Source organism: Phyllobates terribilis, unplaced genomic scaffold, assembly GCF_046119375.1.
Source record: "Phyllobates terribilis strain yellow unplaced genomic scaffold, ASM4611937v1 Scaffold_1__5_contigs__length_1240528914, whole genome shotgun sequence".
NCBI classification, from domain to species: Eukaryota; Metazoa; Chordata; class Amphibia; order Anura; family Dendrobatidae; genus Phyllobates; species Phyllobates terribilis.
In genome coordinates, this window is record NW_027362761.1 from 173,677,147 (window position 1) to 173,689,569 (window position 12,423).

Below are 12,423 nucleotides of genomic sequence, written 5' to 3' on the forward strand. Positions count from 1 at the left end.
GCGTCTTGCACAACAGCACACCTCTCATCTATACACAGCCGCATCTTGCATTAGAGCACACCTCTCATCCATACACAGCCGCATCTTGCATTACAGCACACCTCTCATCTATACACAGCCGCATCTTGCATTACAGCACACCTCTCATCTATACACAGCCGCATCTTGCATTACAGCACACCTCTCATCTATACACAGCCGCATCTTGCATTACAGCACACCTCTCATCTATACACAGCCGCATCTTGCATTACAGCACACCTCTCATCTATACACAGTCGCATCTTGTATTACAGCACACCTCTCATTGATATGTGTCACCCAGGGGGAATATAGGGGACTCGGTACCCGGGCTTTTTACCTTGTTTAGGAGGTCACGGCAGTCGGCTCCCGGGCCCGTACTCTGGGTCTCTCTTTAAAAAGGGGTTTTTAGTGTTCAGTTTGTCTCGTGACACCACCTGTGCTGCAGACCTCCGTGGGGGGTGATGGGATGGCAGCTGGGATGTTTCTGCTTCCCACAGGCGGAGCGGTCCCCCGGGGCAGTGTAGGTGCAAATGGTGGTGATGCTGGGGCTTTCAGTGCAGGAGAGATGGTGCAACAGGAGTAACTGACAGAGACAGGGGATTCACTTCAGTACCTTTACTGGTGCGGATGTCAGGTACGGTCCAGGGTACTCGGTAGGAAGGGTGCACTTCAGGACTTCTCCCCAGTGAGCGGGTATAAGGCCTCCTGGTCCGTGTCTCCTTCTCTCTAAGCTCCTGGCCAGCCTGCAACTGGGCCTAGCTTCTGTTTCGTGCTGTTCCTTCACCTGTCGCTTGGTAGTAGGACCTTTTTCTGGCAACCACTATCCCTGGACACCGGGGCCTTCGTGGTTCCTAGTCCTGTCAAGGGTTTAGCTTCAGGTCGACCAGGGACTTGTAGTCCTCCTGGTATGCCGGTGATCCCTACTGGCATGCACTCTCTCAGACTGAGACTCACTGCTCAACTGAACTGCCTGGCTCCACCCTCCATATATATATATATCCCTAACGGGCTCCATCTGGTGGTGTGAGGTGGAAGGGTGGAGGTGTTTGTTTGTAATGAGGGCCTCTTGTGGAGAAGTCCATCCATGCACCCTTTTGGGTCCTGTGGTACCTGTGAACAGCAGGGTGCCACATTCCCCCCTAGTACAATTCAGTACTCCTGGACTGAAGCATTTTGTAACAGGTTACAACAATAACAATAATAATTATAATAACAATAATAAGGTTACAGTAAGTCCCGTAACCAGGTGTCCATTTCACCGATGAAAGTGCAAAATGAGTAACATGAGGAACCCACCTGAAAACTCTCAACGCAGGCCCTGAGCGTGGCTACAGGGCATAGGTGATCCAGGTGTTGGACCACATCTTCGGCCACGCCAAACGGGTTTTTGTTCAGTGGTCAAATAAGGGGGCACTTTTGATGAGTGCAACTATTTACAAGAACAGTTTTTGGCTGCTCACAGTCCTCAGCCTACAAGTCTCTGTACCCTAACAGGTAACTAAATGAACACATATTATTTTCAGTTTACACAATAAACAATAGGCAATACCCAACTGGGTAACTATTTATAATGTAGGCACTTTGTGCTTATTCCCTAAACCTGGCAGGGATTTGGCCGTGTGTGCTGCGTGTGTACCTTCGTAGCACTGCGGTGATACTGGTGTCTGTGCATGCACTCTCTGCTAACCAATCAGGTGTACGTGCTGGTAGATTATAAAACTGCCTCAATCTCTCTATGGGACTGGCAAGTGCACTGATTACTGGGCCTTCAGGCTCAGCTTCAACGGGCAATCCTCCACTGAGTGGCGACTCTTCCTGTTCCTGAGCAGGTTCCTCTAGGGCGCTCACAGGTTCTTCTTGTGGTTGATAGAAGTGTATTACTGGTATAATCACTGCTCCATCAAGTTGAGGCCAGTCGGCAGGGAAATCTCCTAGAACTGTGTGAAGCACATCTTCCTTGGGTTCTTCCGGTGCTATAGGAGGTACTTCTTCCTCCGTTGTCTTCAGTAGACCTGGGCACACCTTCAAGTGGTCTCTTGAGACTGTTGCGGTTGTCTTACCTCCATCCTTACTAATCAGGCAGGTTTTACTGTTGTCAAATCTGGAGTTTAGCACAGTGTAGGGCTCTCTTTCCCACTGGTCATCGAGCTTGTGACCTCTTCTTTTCCGCTTTAGCACTATCTCTCCAGGTGCCAAGGGTTCTGCTGGTGCATGTTTGTTATACTGCTCTTCCTGTCTTTCCCTCACCTTGTTTAGACTGTCTTCAACACAGGCCTGTACCTTCCTGTACTGCTCTTGCCGACTTGTGTCCCAATCTTCAGTGGACGTATCTGCAGCAAGTTCTACCACTCCGAGCTCCAGGTCCATGGGCAATTTTCCAGGTCTTGCTCTCATAAGGTACGCTGGGGTACAATTTGTAGAACTCACGGGTATGTGGTTATACAGGTCCACTAGGTCAGGTAGCTTTTCTGGCCACTGGTTCATTTCTTCCAAAGGTAGGGTTTTCAACAGGTCTATAACGATGTTGTTCATTTTCTCGCATATACCGTTGGTTTGCGGATGATATGGCGTAGTTCGGATCTTCTTACACCCATACAGGTGGCAGAATTCCTTGAATAGCTCAGCTTCGAAAGCAGGGCCTTGATCGGTGAGCACCTTTTCTGGATATCAATGGGGTCTGCAGAAGTAGGCTTGGAACATTCTTGCTGCAGTTTCTGCTGTCAGGTCCTTGACAGCGGCTACCAACAGGAACCAGGAATAGTGATCCACCATGGTCAGGGCATAGGAGTAGCCTGATCTGCTGGGTGACAGTTTGATATGATCCAGAGCGACAATCTCCAGGGGTTGGGTTGTTTTGATGGACTGCAAGGGTACTTTCCGGCTGTCGTAGTCTTTCCTTCTGAGGCTACGGGGCCCACAATTTCGGCACCACCTTTCTATGGAGCTCCGCATTCCAACCCAATAGAACCAGTCCTTCAGCAGGGTTTCCAGCTTCTTCCAGCCAAAGTGACCTGCTTGATCGTGGTAAGCCTCTAACACCATCTGGATATCTGTCCTGGGTACAACAATCTGCCACACCATTTCATGGGTCTTGGGGTTGACATACCTTCTGCACAGCTTCTCTCTGTAGATGAACAGCCGGCTTCTCTCATTCCACAGGTTTTGGCTTGTGGGGGAGCATCCTTCTCCAGGTGAGAACCTTCTTGGGTTATCAGTCTTTTGATGAGGCTGACAACTGGGTCACAGTCCTGGGTCTCCTTCCAGCTGTGATGAGGTAGGGGGTTTGGCATCCTACCATAAACAGCTTCTGGAGGCGCGTTGCTCGTGGACCACTCCGCTTCTGTGGAAGGCAGGTAATTCAACTTCTTCTAGGTCATACACTTCATCCTCGGTGTCTGACTGGTGGGGCATCCTTGACAGGGCATCGGCATTGGTGTTCTTATGACCTGCCCGGTACTTGATTGTGAACTGATAATTGACAGCCTGGCCACCCAACGCTGTTCCATGGCTCCCAACCTGGCTGTCTCCAGGTGTGTCAAGGGATTATTGTCTGTAAAGGCTGTGAATTTAGTTGAGGCTAGGTAAAGCTTGAATCTTTCAGTGATAGCCCAGACCAAGGCCAGGAACTCCAGCTTGAAGGAACTGTAATTCTCCGGGTTCCTCTCAGTAGGGCGAAGCTTCCTACTGGCATACGCAATTACCTTTTCTCTGCCATTTTGCTTCTGGGACAACACTGCTCCCAGTCCCTCGTTGCTGGCATCGGTGTACAACAGGAAAGGCTGGCTGTAGTCAGGGTAAGCCAGGATTTCTTCACCGGTTAGGACTTCCTTCATTGCTGCAAAGGATTCAGCCTGCTCTTTGCCCACTGGAATGGGGGACTTTTACCTCTCTTGGACTGTCCTACCAGGAGATCTTGTAGAGGTGTTACTGACTCGCCCCCTGGGTCGTGGGGCACTCGGATCCGGGCAATGGGGAGCGATGGGAGTAGTAGTGGCAACCCGGTTCCGTGGCTCAGGGTGGTCAGGCCAATGGTAGTTCGTTATATTGATTATGTCCGACTACGCCACCCGTGGATTGCGGTTATTAGGAACCGCCGTTGCTTGCAGACCGCTGGGGCTGATGAGGTGTGCAGCTAGGGTAGTGTGACTCCCCACGGGAAGAGTGCGGCCCCAGGGCAGTATAGTGGATGGTGGGAGTGATGGTAGTGAGAGTCCCAGTAATGATAGTGCTGGAGGAGCAAGGAGCACACAGACAACAGGTTGCAGTCCAGGGTCTTTACTGAAACAGGCAAACTGACCCATAAACAGTCCCAGCTAGGAGGGGACCTGGATGTCTGAGAGCAACGGGGAAATTGGCCCTGGTCAGGGTGAGGGTGTAGGCCTACCGTGCTTTCTGCATTCCTTCTGGCTATCCCCTCCTTGTAGAGTAACAGCCCACGTTTCCGAGCTTCTGTGCTTTCTCGCCTGTATGGCCTGCGACGTGGGTTCCTTTCTGCTCCCAGCCTTGTACGGCTTCACTGGTCCCTTCGGTTGTGGCAGGGCCTCCAGGCTTCTAAGGCCAAGGAATGTATAGTCCCTTGCGGACTGGTTCTCTGCTGGGGGATGTGGAATCCTTCCAGCCTCAGACACCAAAGTCTGGTAAAGCTAAGTCTTTCTCTGCCAAGACAGGCTCTCTTCGCCTCTTGTCTCTGGCTGGTGGCTCTCTCCTACTGCCACACTTCCTCTTAGGTGCAATCAACTTTCTGTCCCTGCTCCACTCTGGGACACGTCTCAAAGCTGAGACAGGCAATCCAGTTCTCTCTAACCCTGTCCCCAGTACCAGCTTTTATAGGGGCAGCCTGCTCCCCCTACTGGCCTGAGACAGGAGGCATTGCATGCTAATGTTCCCCTGACCAGAGAACCTCGCCCTTGCTCTCAGACACAGCTTTATTACACTTGTGGCATCCAGGTAGGGTGACACATTCCCCCCTAGTGAAATTTAGTACTCCGGGACTAAACAGTAAACAAAGACAATATGCATAACAATAAAACATTAATAGACAGACGGCGCACAAATTGAGTTCTTTAGGTCACAGTGTGGCCTGTGACCGGGTGTCCATATCACCAAAACAACGGGAGCCTTAACCAGGTGGGGGTCTGTCCTACCCCAAGTCCTTCACAGTCTTAGTTCATTCCTGGGTTAGGCTCCGAACGCAGTCCATACGTGTTGATTGAAGAGTCTTTCTTGCTTCTCTCTCACCTGGGCCAGGCTCTTCTCCACACTCTCCTGTACCTTCTTGTACTGCAGTTGCCTTTCCGTATCCCAGTCCGCATCCGGGGAGGTGTCCTCAGGTATTAGGACTCCCATCTCCAGGTCTACGGGCAGCTTACCCGGTCTGGCTCGCATCAGGTAAGCCGGGGTGCAGTTTGTAGCGTTCACCGGGATATTGTTGTACATGTCTACCAGGTCCGGCAGTTTTTCTGGCCACAGGCTGCGTTCCTCCAGGGGCAACGTCTTCAGGAGATCAATGACTATATTGTTCATCTTCTCACACATCCCGTTGGTTTGGGGGTGGTAAGGCGTTGTCCGAATCTTCTTACAGCCATAGAGGTTGCAGAACTCCTGGAAGATTTCAGCTTCAAACGCTGGACCCTGGTCTGTCAGGACCTGTTCCGGATACCCGTGTGGACGGCAGAAGTATTGCTGGAAGGTTCTGGCCGCTGTTTGGGCTGTCAAGTCCTTTACCGGGACCACCACTAGAAAACGGGAATAGTGGTCCACGATTGTCAGGGCATAGATGTATCCAGACCAGCTTGGAGCCAATTTGACGTGGTCCAGAGCTACCAGCTCAAGAGGCTGCATGGTGACGATGGGCCTCAAGGGTGTCTTCTGGCTGGTACGGTCCTTCCTCCTTAGGTGACAAGGGCCACAGTCTCTGCACCATTTTTCCACAGCTCCTCTCATGCCGACCCAAAAGAACCATCCTCTTAGTAGGAACTCCAGTTTCTTCCAACCGAAGTGTCCCGCTCTGTCATGGTAAGCTTCCAGGACCATAGCTGCATCTCGCCTTGGGACCATGACTTGCCAGGTCAGCTCGTGCGTCCGGTGGTTGACAATCCTTCTGCACAACTTACCTTCGTAGAGGAACAGCTTGCTCTTCCTCTTCCATAGCTGCTTGGCTTCCTCTGGGGCATCTGGATCTAGGCGGGCGTCTTCCCGGGTCAGCAGATCTTTCACCAGGCGGACAGCAGGGTCACTATCTTGGGTTTCGGCCCAGCTGTGGTGAGGTAGGGGATTCATCATCACAGTTGTTAGATCCTCCTCCTTCACGCGGTGAGAGTGTTGAGCGGCTCCATACCGGTGAAACGCAGGGAGTTCTACCTCCTCCAGCTCCTCTGGGTCTTCGTCACCTTCAGGTAAGTGAGGCATTCTTGATAGGGCGTCCGCGTTGGCGTTGGTTTTGCCTGCCCGGTACTTGATCACAAAGTCATAGTTGGAGAGACGGGCCATCCACCGCTGCTCCAGGGCACCCAGTCTTGCATTGTCCAGGTGTGTCAACGGGTTGTTGTCCGTGTACACGGTGAGCTTTGCGGAGGCCAGGTAATGCTTGAAGCGTTCCGTCACGGCCCACACCACCGCCAAGAATTCTAGCTTCAAGGAGCTGTAATTCTCCGGGTTCCTCTCGGAAGCCTCAGCTTCCGGCTGGCGTATGCGATCACCCGTTCTCTGCCCTGTTGGTTTTGGGACAGTACGGCTCCCAGTCCCACATTACTGGCGTCTGTGTGGAGAATGAAAGGCTGGCCGTAATCAGGGTAGGCCAGGATCTCATCCCCCGTGAGGGCCATCTTTAGCTGGCGGAAGGACTCCTCTTCCGGTTTATCCCACTTGAAGGGTGGCTTTTGACTTCGGGACTTAGACTGTCCGATCAGGAGGTCCTGCATAGGAGCTGCCATCTTAGTGAACCTGGGGATGAACCTTCGGTAGTAGCCTACCAACCCGAGAAACTGTCTCACCTCTTTGATGTTCGAGGGGCTTGGCCAGCTCTTGATTGCCGTGACCTTGTCAGGGTCGGGGGCCACTCCTTCCGCGCTTACCACGTGCCCTAGGTACTGGACCTTTGGTTTCAGCAGGTGACACTTCGATGGTTTCACCTTCAGGCCATAGCCTGCCAGGGCTTCGAACACCTCGGCCAGGTGCTTTAGGTGGTCCTCGTAGGTCTTCGAATAGACGATCACGTCGTCCAGGTAAAGAAGGACCGTCTCGAAGTTTCGGTGCCCTAGACAGCATTCCATCAGCCTCTGGAAGGTCCCTGGTGCGTTGCAGAGCCCGAAGGGCATACAGTTGAACTCACTCAGTCCCATCGGGGTGGCGAAGGCGGTCTTCTCCTTGTCAGCCTCTGCCACAGGAACCTGCCAGTACCCGCTAGTAAGGTCCAAAGTAGAAAAGAAGTTAGCAGATTTTAGTGCGGCTAAAGACTCTTCTATTCTAGGCAGCGGATATGCGTCTTTGTGGGTGATACGGTTGATTTGTCTATAGTCCACGCACATTCTCATGGTGCCGTCTTTCTTTTTCACCAGAACCAAGGGGGCTGCCCAGGGGCTACAGCTATCTCTAATGACCCCAGCTTCTTTCATCTCCCTTAGCATACCCTTGGCGTTCTGATAATGTGCAGGGGGTACAGGTCTGTGCCTCTCTTTTATTGGTGGGTGGCACCCTGTGGGGATGTGGTGTTCTATCCCTTTTACTCTGCCGAAGTCTAGCGGGTGCTTACTAAAGACTCTCTCGTACTCCTGTACCACCCGGTAGACTCCTTGTTTTTGGTGCAGGGGAGTGGAGTCAGCACCCACGTGGAGTTTCTGGCACCAGTCCTCCTTTTGTTTCTGGGAGCCATTACCCTCCGCCTGTGGAGATGGAGGCAAGGGTTCCACGGCCCTGATAGCTTGGTGTTCGACGACAAACAGTTTGGCGAGTGTAGCGTACCTGGGTAAGTGTACTTCCCTCTCCCCAATGTTGAGGATGCGGACGGGCACCCTCCCATGACGGACATCAACCACCCCCCGGGCTGTCAAAATGGTGGGCCTGCTGTCTGAGTACACGGGTTCTACCATGGCTTGGTAGTCTCTACCTCTCAACCCGATTGCAGTCCGACACCAGATCATCATTTCACTTTTGGGAGGCATGGAAATGGGGAATGGATCACTGAGTCTTACGCTACCGATCTCACCACCAGACAGTTCTACCTGCTGCCGTCTCATCAGGGCTTTTATCTCCTTGTTGAGGACTCTCTGTTGGCTGGAACTAGCATTCACCGCCACCTGTTGCAGAATTACAATTACTTCTGAAAGACAATTTTCAATTATGTTAGTACCCACAGTTATTTTAGGGTGACTTTCATGACGGTCAATGTCCACAATAATCACTCCCTGTGCCGGCAGTTCAACTTTACCAATTTTAATGGTCATCTCCTTGAACCCCATCTGCGGCACGGGTAAGCCATTACTGGCGATGATGCTCAAGGTACTGTCTGGATACCGTGTGATATCAGCATCAGTCCAATACTGCTTAAAAAGTACATAAGGGATTGTGGTTACTTGCGACCCAGTATCCAGCAAGGCGCTCATGGGGATACCGTCCAGCACCACGGGTAAAACCGGGCGCCCCCCAACATACTTATCACGCCAATTATAAGGGCCTGGTGATCTTATGCCTGGGGGTCGGCCCTCTGCCCCAGGTTGGACCCGTTTAAATTACAGTACCTGGAAATGTGTCCGGGCTGGTTGCATCGACGGCAAATGGGCTGTCCATCCTCTGCGTAGCGGTCTGTGGGCCTCCCTCGGAACGACGGGATCCTCCTCTGTCGACGCCACGGGACATCCTCCGGACTTGAAGCCAGCTCGATGGGTCTTGACGGGTCCACTTGCAACGCCTGGACGGTCCTGGTCAACGCCGCGACGCTCCTGGTTAGCTCCTGGACTTGGTGGTGCAGGCCTTTCGACGGGGCTTGGTTCAGGGCCTGTGCATCAGCCTCCACGGAGTCCATAGAGGAGGGCGCCGCCTCCTGGTGGTAGGTGATAGCAGGGCGCCGGGGGTTTATAGCGCCACTGGTTGCAGATTCACGGAGCACCCTTATGGCCCTGTCCTTAAATTGGGCAAAGGTCAGGTCGGGGTTCTGAAAGAACATGAGGCGCAGCTGAGCCCTGTGGGCACTGGACAGCAGACCTTCTATGAATTGTTCTGTTAGCAGCTTATCGGTTTCCTGCACACTGCCAGGGTCAGTTTGTTGAATAGCCCTCAAGGCTTCCTGCAGATTTAGGGCATAGTCTCTGATGCTGTCCTGTGCCCGCTGCTTACATCCATAGAACCTCATTTGAATTTCAGCGGAGGTACGTGTGTCAAAGGTACCCCGCAGCCGGGCCAGAATACCCTTCACTGTCCTTTTCTCCTCAGTGGACCATGATTTTACCTCCCTTTGGGCTGCGCCAGTTAACTGCCCTGTCAATATGCTGACCTTCTGTTCCTCTGTCAGGGGGTAAACTTGGAACAAACTATACAGTCTTTCCTTGAAGTCAGTTAGGGCATGGGGCTCCCCTGAGTATTTGGGCAGCCAGGCCGCTCCAGGGATGTAGGGCAAGGAAAAGGGCATCACCGCTGCTGCAACTGCGTTGGTGGTAGTGGGCGCCTCTGTGTCCGACATCTTCCTCCCCCCCTAGTGAAGTGTGGCCTACCTTCCGACGATCCTCTTCTGTAGGCCGCGGCTCCGCTGCTGCTCTGGACGAGGACCTGGCGTCGCACTCCGATGACGTCAGCGTCGCTCTCTCTCCCTTCCAGGACCTTGCGCAGCGTCGGTGCGTGGGGCGGAGCTTCGGATCTCGCGCGGTTTTGACGTCCACGCCCCTCTTCTTCCCGCGCGGCGTCCTGGAGATGGCGTCCGATGGCGGGAAACAGCTGCAGATGGCGGGAAGACGGCAGAAGACGGCGGGAAAAGGTCCAAGATGGCGTCTGATGGCGGGAATCGGCTCCGGATGGCGGGAAACGACTCCGGACGGCGGGAAACTTTGCCACAGGTAAGTTACAAAAGTCTTTTTCAGGCACGCAGTACCCGGTGGTTGCGGGCACGAAATCCTGCCGACTACGCCAAAGCTGACTCGCCCCCTGGGCCGTGGGGCACTCGGATCCGGGCAATAGGGAGCGATGGGAGTAGTAGTGGCAACCCGGTTCCGTGGCTCAGGGTGGTCAGGCCAATGGTAGTTCGTTATATTGATTATGTCCGACTACGCCACCCGTGGATTGCGGTTATTAGGAACCGCCGCTGCTTGCAGACCGCTGGGGCTGATGAGGTGTGCAGCTAGGGTAGTGTGACTCCCCACGGGAAGAGTGCGGCCCCAGGGCAGTATAGTGGATGGTGGGAGTGATGGTAGTGAGAGTCCCAGTGATGATAGTGCTGGAGGAGCAAGGAGCACACAGACAACAGGTTGCAGTCCAGGGTCTTTACTGAAACAGGCAAACTGACCCATAAACAGTCCCAGCTAGGAGGGGACCTGGATGTCTGAGAGCAACGGGGAAATTGGCCCTGGTCAGGGTGAGGGTGTAGGCCTACCGTGCTTTCTGCGCTCCTTCTGGCTATCCCCTCCTTATAGAGTAACAGCCCACGTTTCCGAGCTTCCGTGCTTTCTCGCCTGTATGGTCTGCGACGTGGGTTCCTTTCTGCTCCCAGCCTTGTACGGCTTCACTGGTCCCTTCGGTTGTGGCAGGGCCTCCAGGCTTCTTAGGCCAAGGAATGTATAGTCCCTTGCGGACTGGTTCTCTGCTGGGGGATGTGGAATCCTTCCAGCCTCAGACACCAAAGTCTGGTAAAGCTAAGTCTTTCTCTGCCAAGACAGGCTCTCTTCGCCTCTTGTCTCTGGCTGGTGGCTCTCTCCTACTGCCACACTTCCTCTTAGGTGCAATCAACTTTCTGTCCCTGCTCCACTCTGGGACACGTCTCAAAGCTGAGACAGGCAATCCAGTTCTCTCTAACCCTGTCCCCAGTACCAGCTTTTATAGGGGCAGCCTGCTCCCCCTACTGGCCTGAGACAGGAGGCATTGCATGCTAATGTTCCCCTGACCAGAGAACCTCCCCCTTGCTCTCAGACACAGCTTTATTACACTTGTGGCATCCAGGTAGGGTGACACATTACCTTTTTGATATAGTCCTTTATGAACCTCCTGTTCCTCCCACGGGGTGGCGTTGTCCTCCTACGGGGTGGCTTTGTCCTTCTTCTCCTCATCCAGGGGACATCCTCAGGACTGTCGGCGAGTAGGATCCTTCCTTCCGGCTCAGGCTCCGTCTGTAGCTGCAGGGTGCTCAGGACAGTGGCCAGGGTTTTACTTAGCTGACGCACTTCAGAGCGCAGGCTGTCCAGCTCACTAGGGGGCACTGTTTGCATCTTTGTTTCAGCCGTTAATGAAGGAGCAGTGGGATGGCTCCACCCTGGTAACGCTGGATAGCAGTATCTGATGGTTCCAGGGGCTGCAGACCCTTAAAAGCCATGTCCTTCAGGGCGTCAAAGGTGGCATTTGGATGATCTAAGGCCCACCACCGTACGGTTCTGCTCTCCTCCTGGGACCTCAACCCCCGGATGAACTGTTCTGTCAGCATTTTGTCCTGACCATGTATGCTGGCTGGACTAACCGGTTTCAGGGCCCGCAGGGCTTCCTGTAAGCGCCAGGCGTAGTCCCGGATACTGTCCTCAGGCTTCTGGGTACAGTGATAGAACCTCATCCGAAGATAATGGATACTGATTCCTGGTCTGCGGCTGGCCAGGTTTCAACTTCCCGCTCTGCGGCACCAGTCAATTGTCCCAGCACAACAGTGGCTCTCTGTTTACCAGTCATTGAGTACATGTCCAGTACACCGCATATTTTCCTTTTGAATCCAGACAGGGTGTCTAGTTTGCCGTCATACTAAGGAAGCCATTTTGCTCCAGGGATATATGGCAGGGCCATGGGTATCAACGGAGTCATGACCCCTGCTGGTGGGGCGGCCGCTCCAGCCTGAGCAGCGCCGGGCGCAAGTTGAGCATCAGGAGCGTTAACCGGTGCTCCGGCGTTTTGCTGGTCGTCGGCCATGGTTGCGCCCCCCTAGTAAACCGTAGCCTACCTCCTGTTTCTTTTTCGGGTAGGCCGCAGCTCCGCACACGACGGTCTCCTTCCAGGACCTGACGCTTCCTCGTGCTGCGTCAGAGCGCGAGGCGGGGCTTGAGTTTCACGCGCTTCCAGCAGTCACGCCTCTCCGTTTCCCGCAGTTACGCCTCTCTTCTTCCCGCGTGGCGGCGCGGTAATGGCGGCGATGTTCACCACAGTTTAAACACAGTTCTATTACGGCACACAGTACCCGGTGGCAATGGGCACGAAATCCTGCTCGTGACGCCAGGAAAGAGA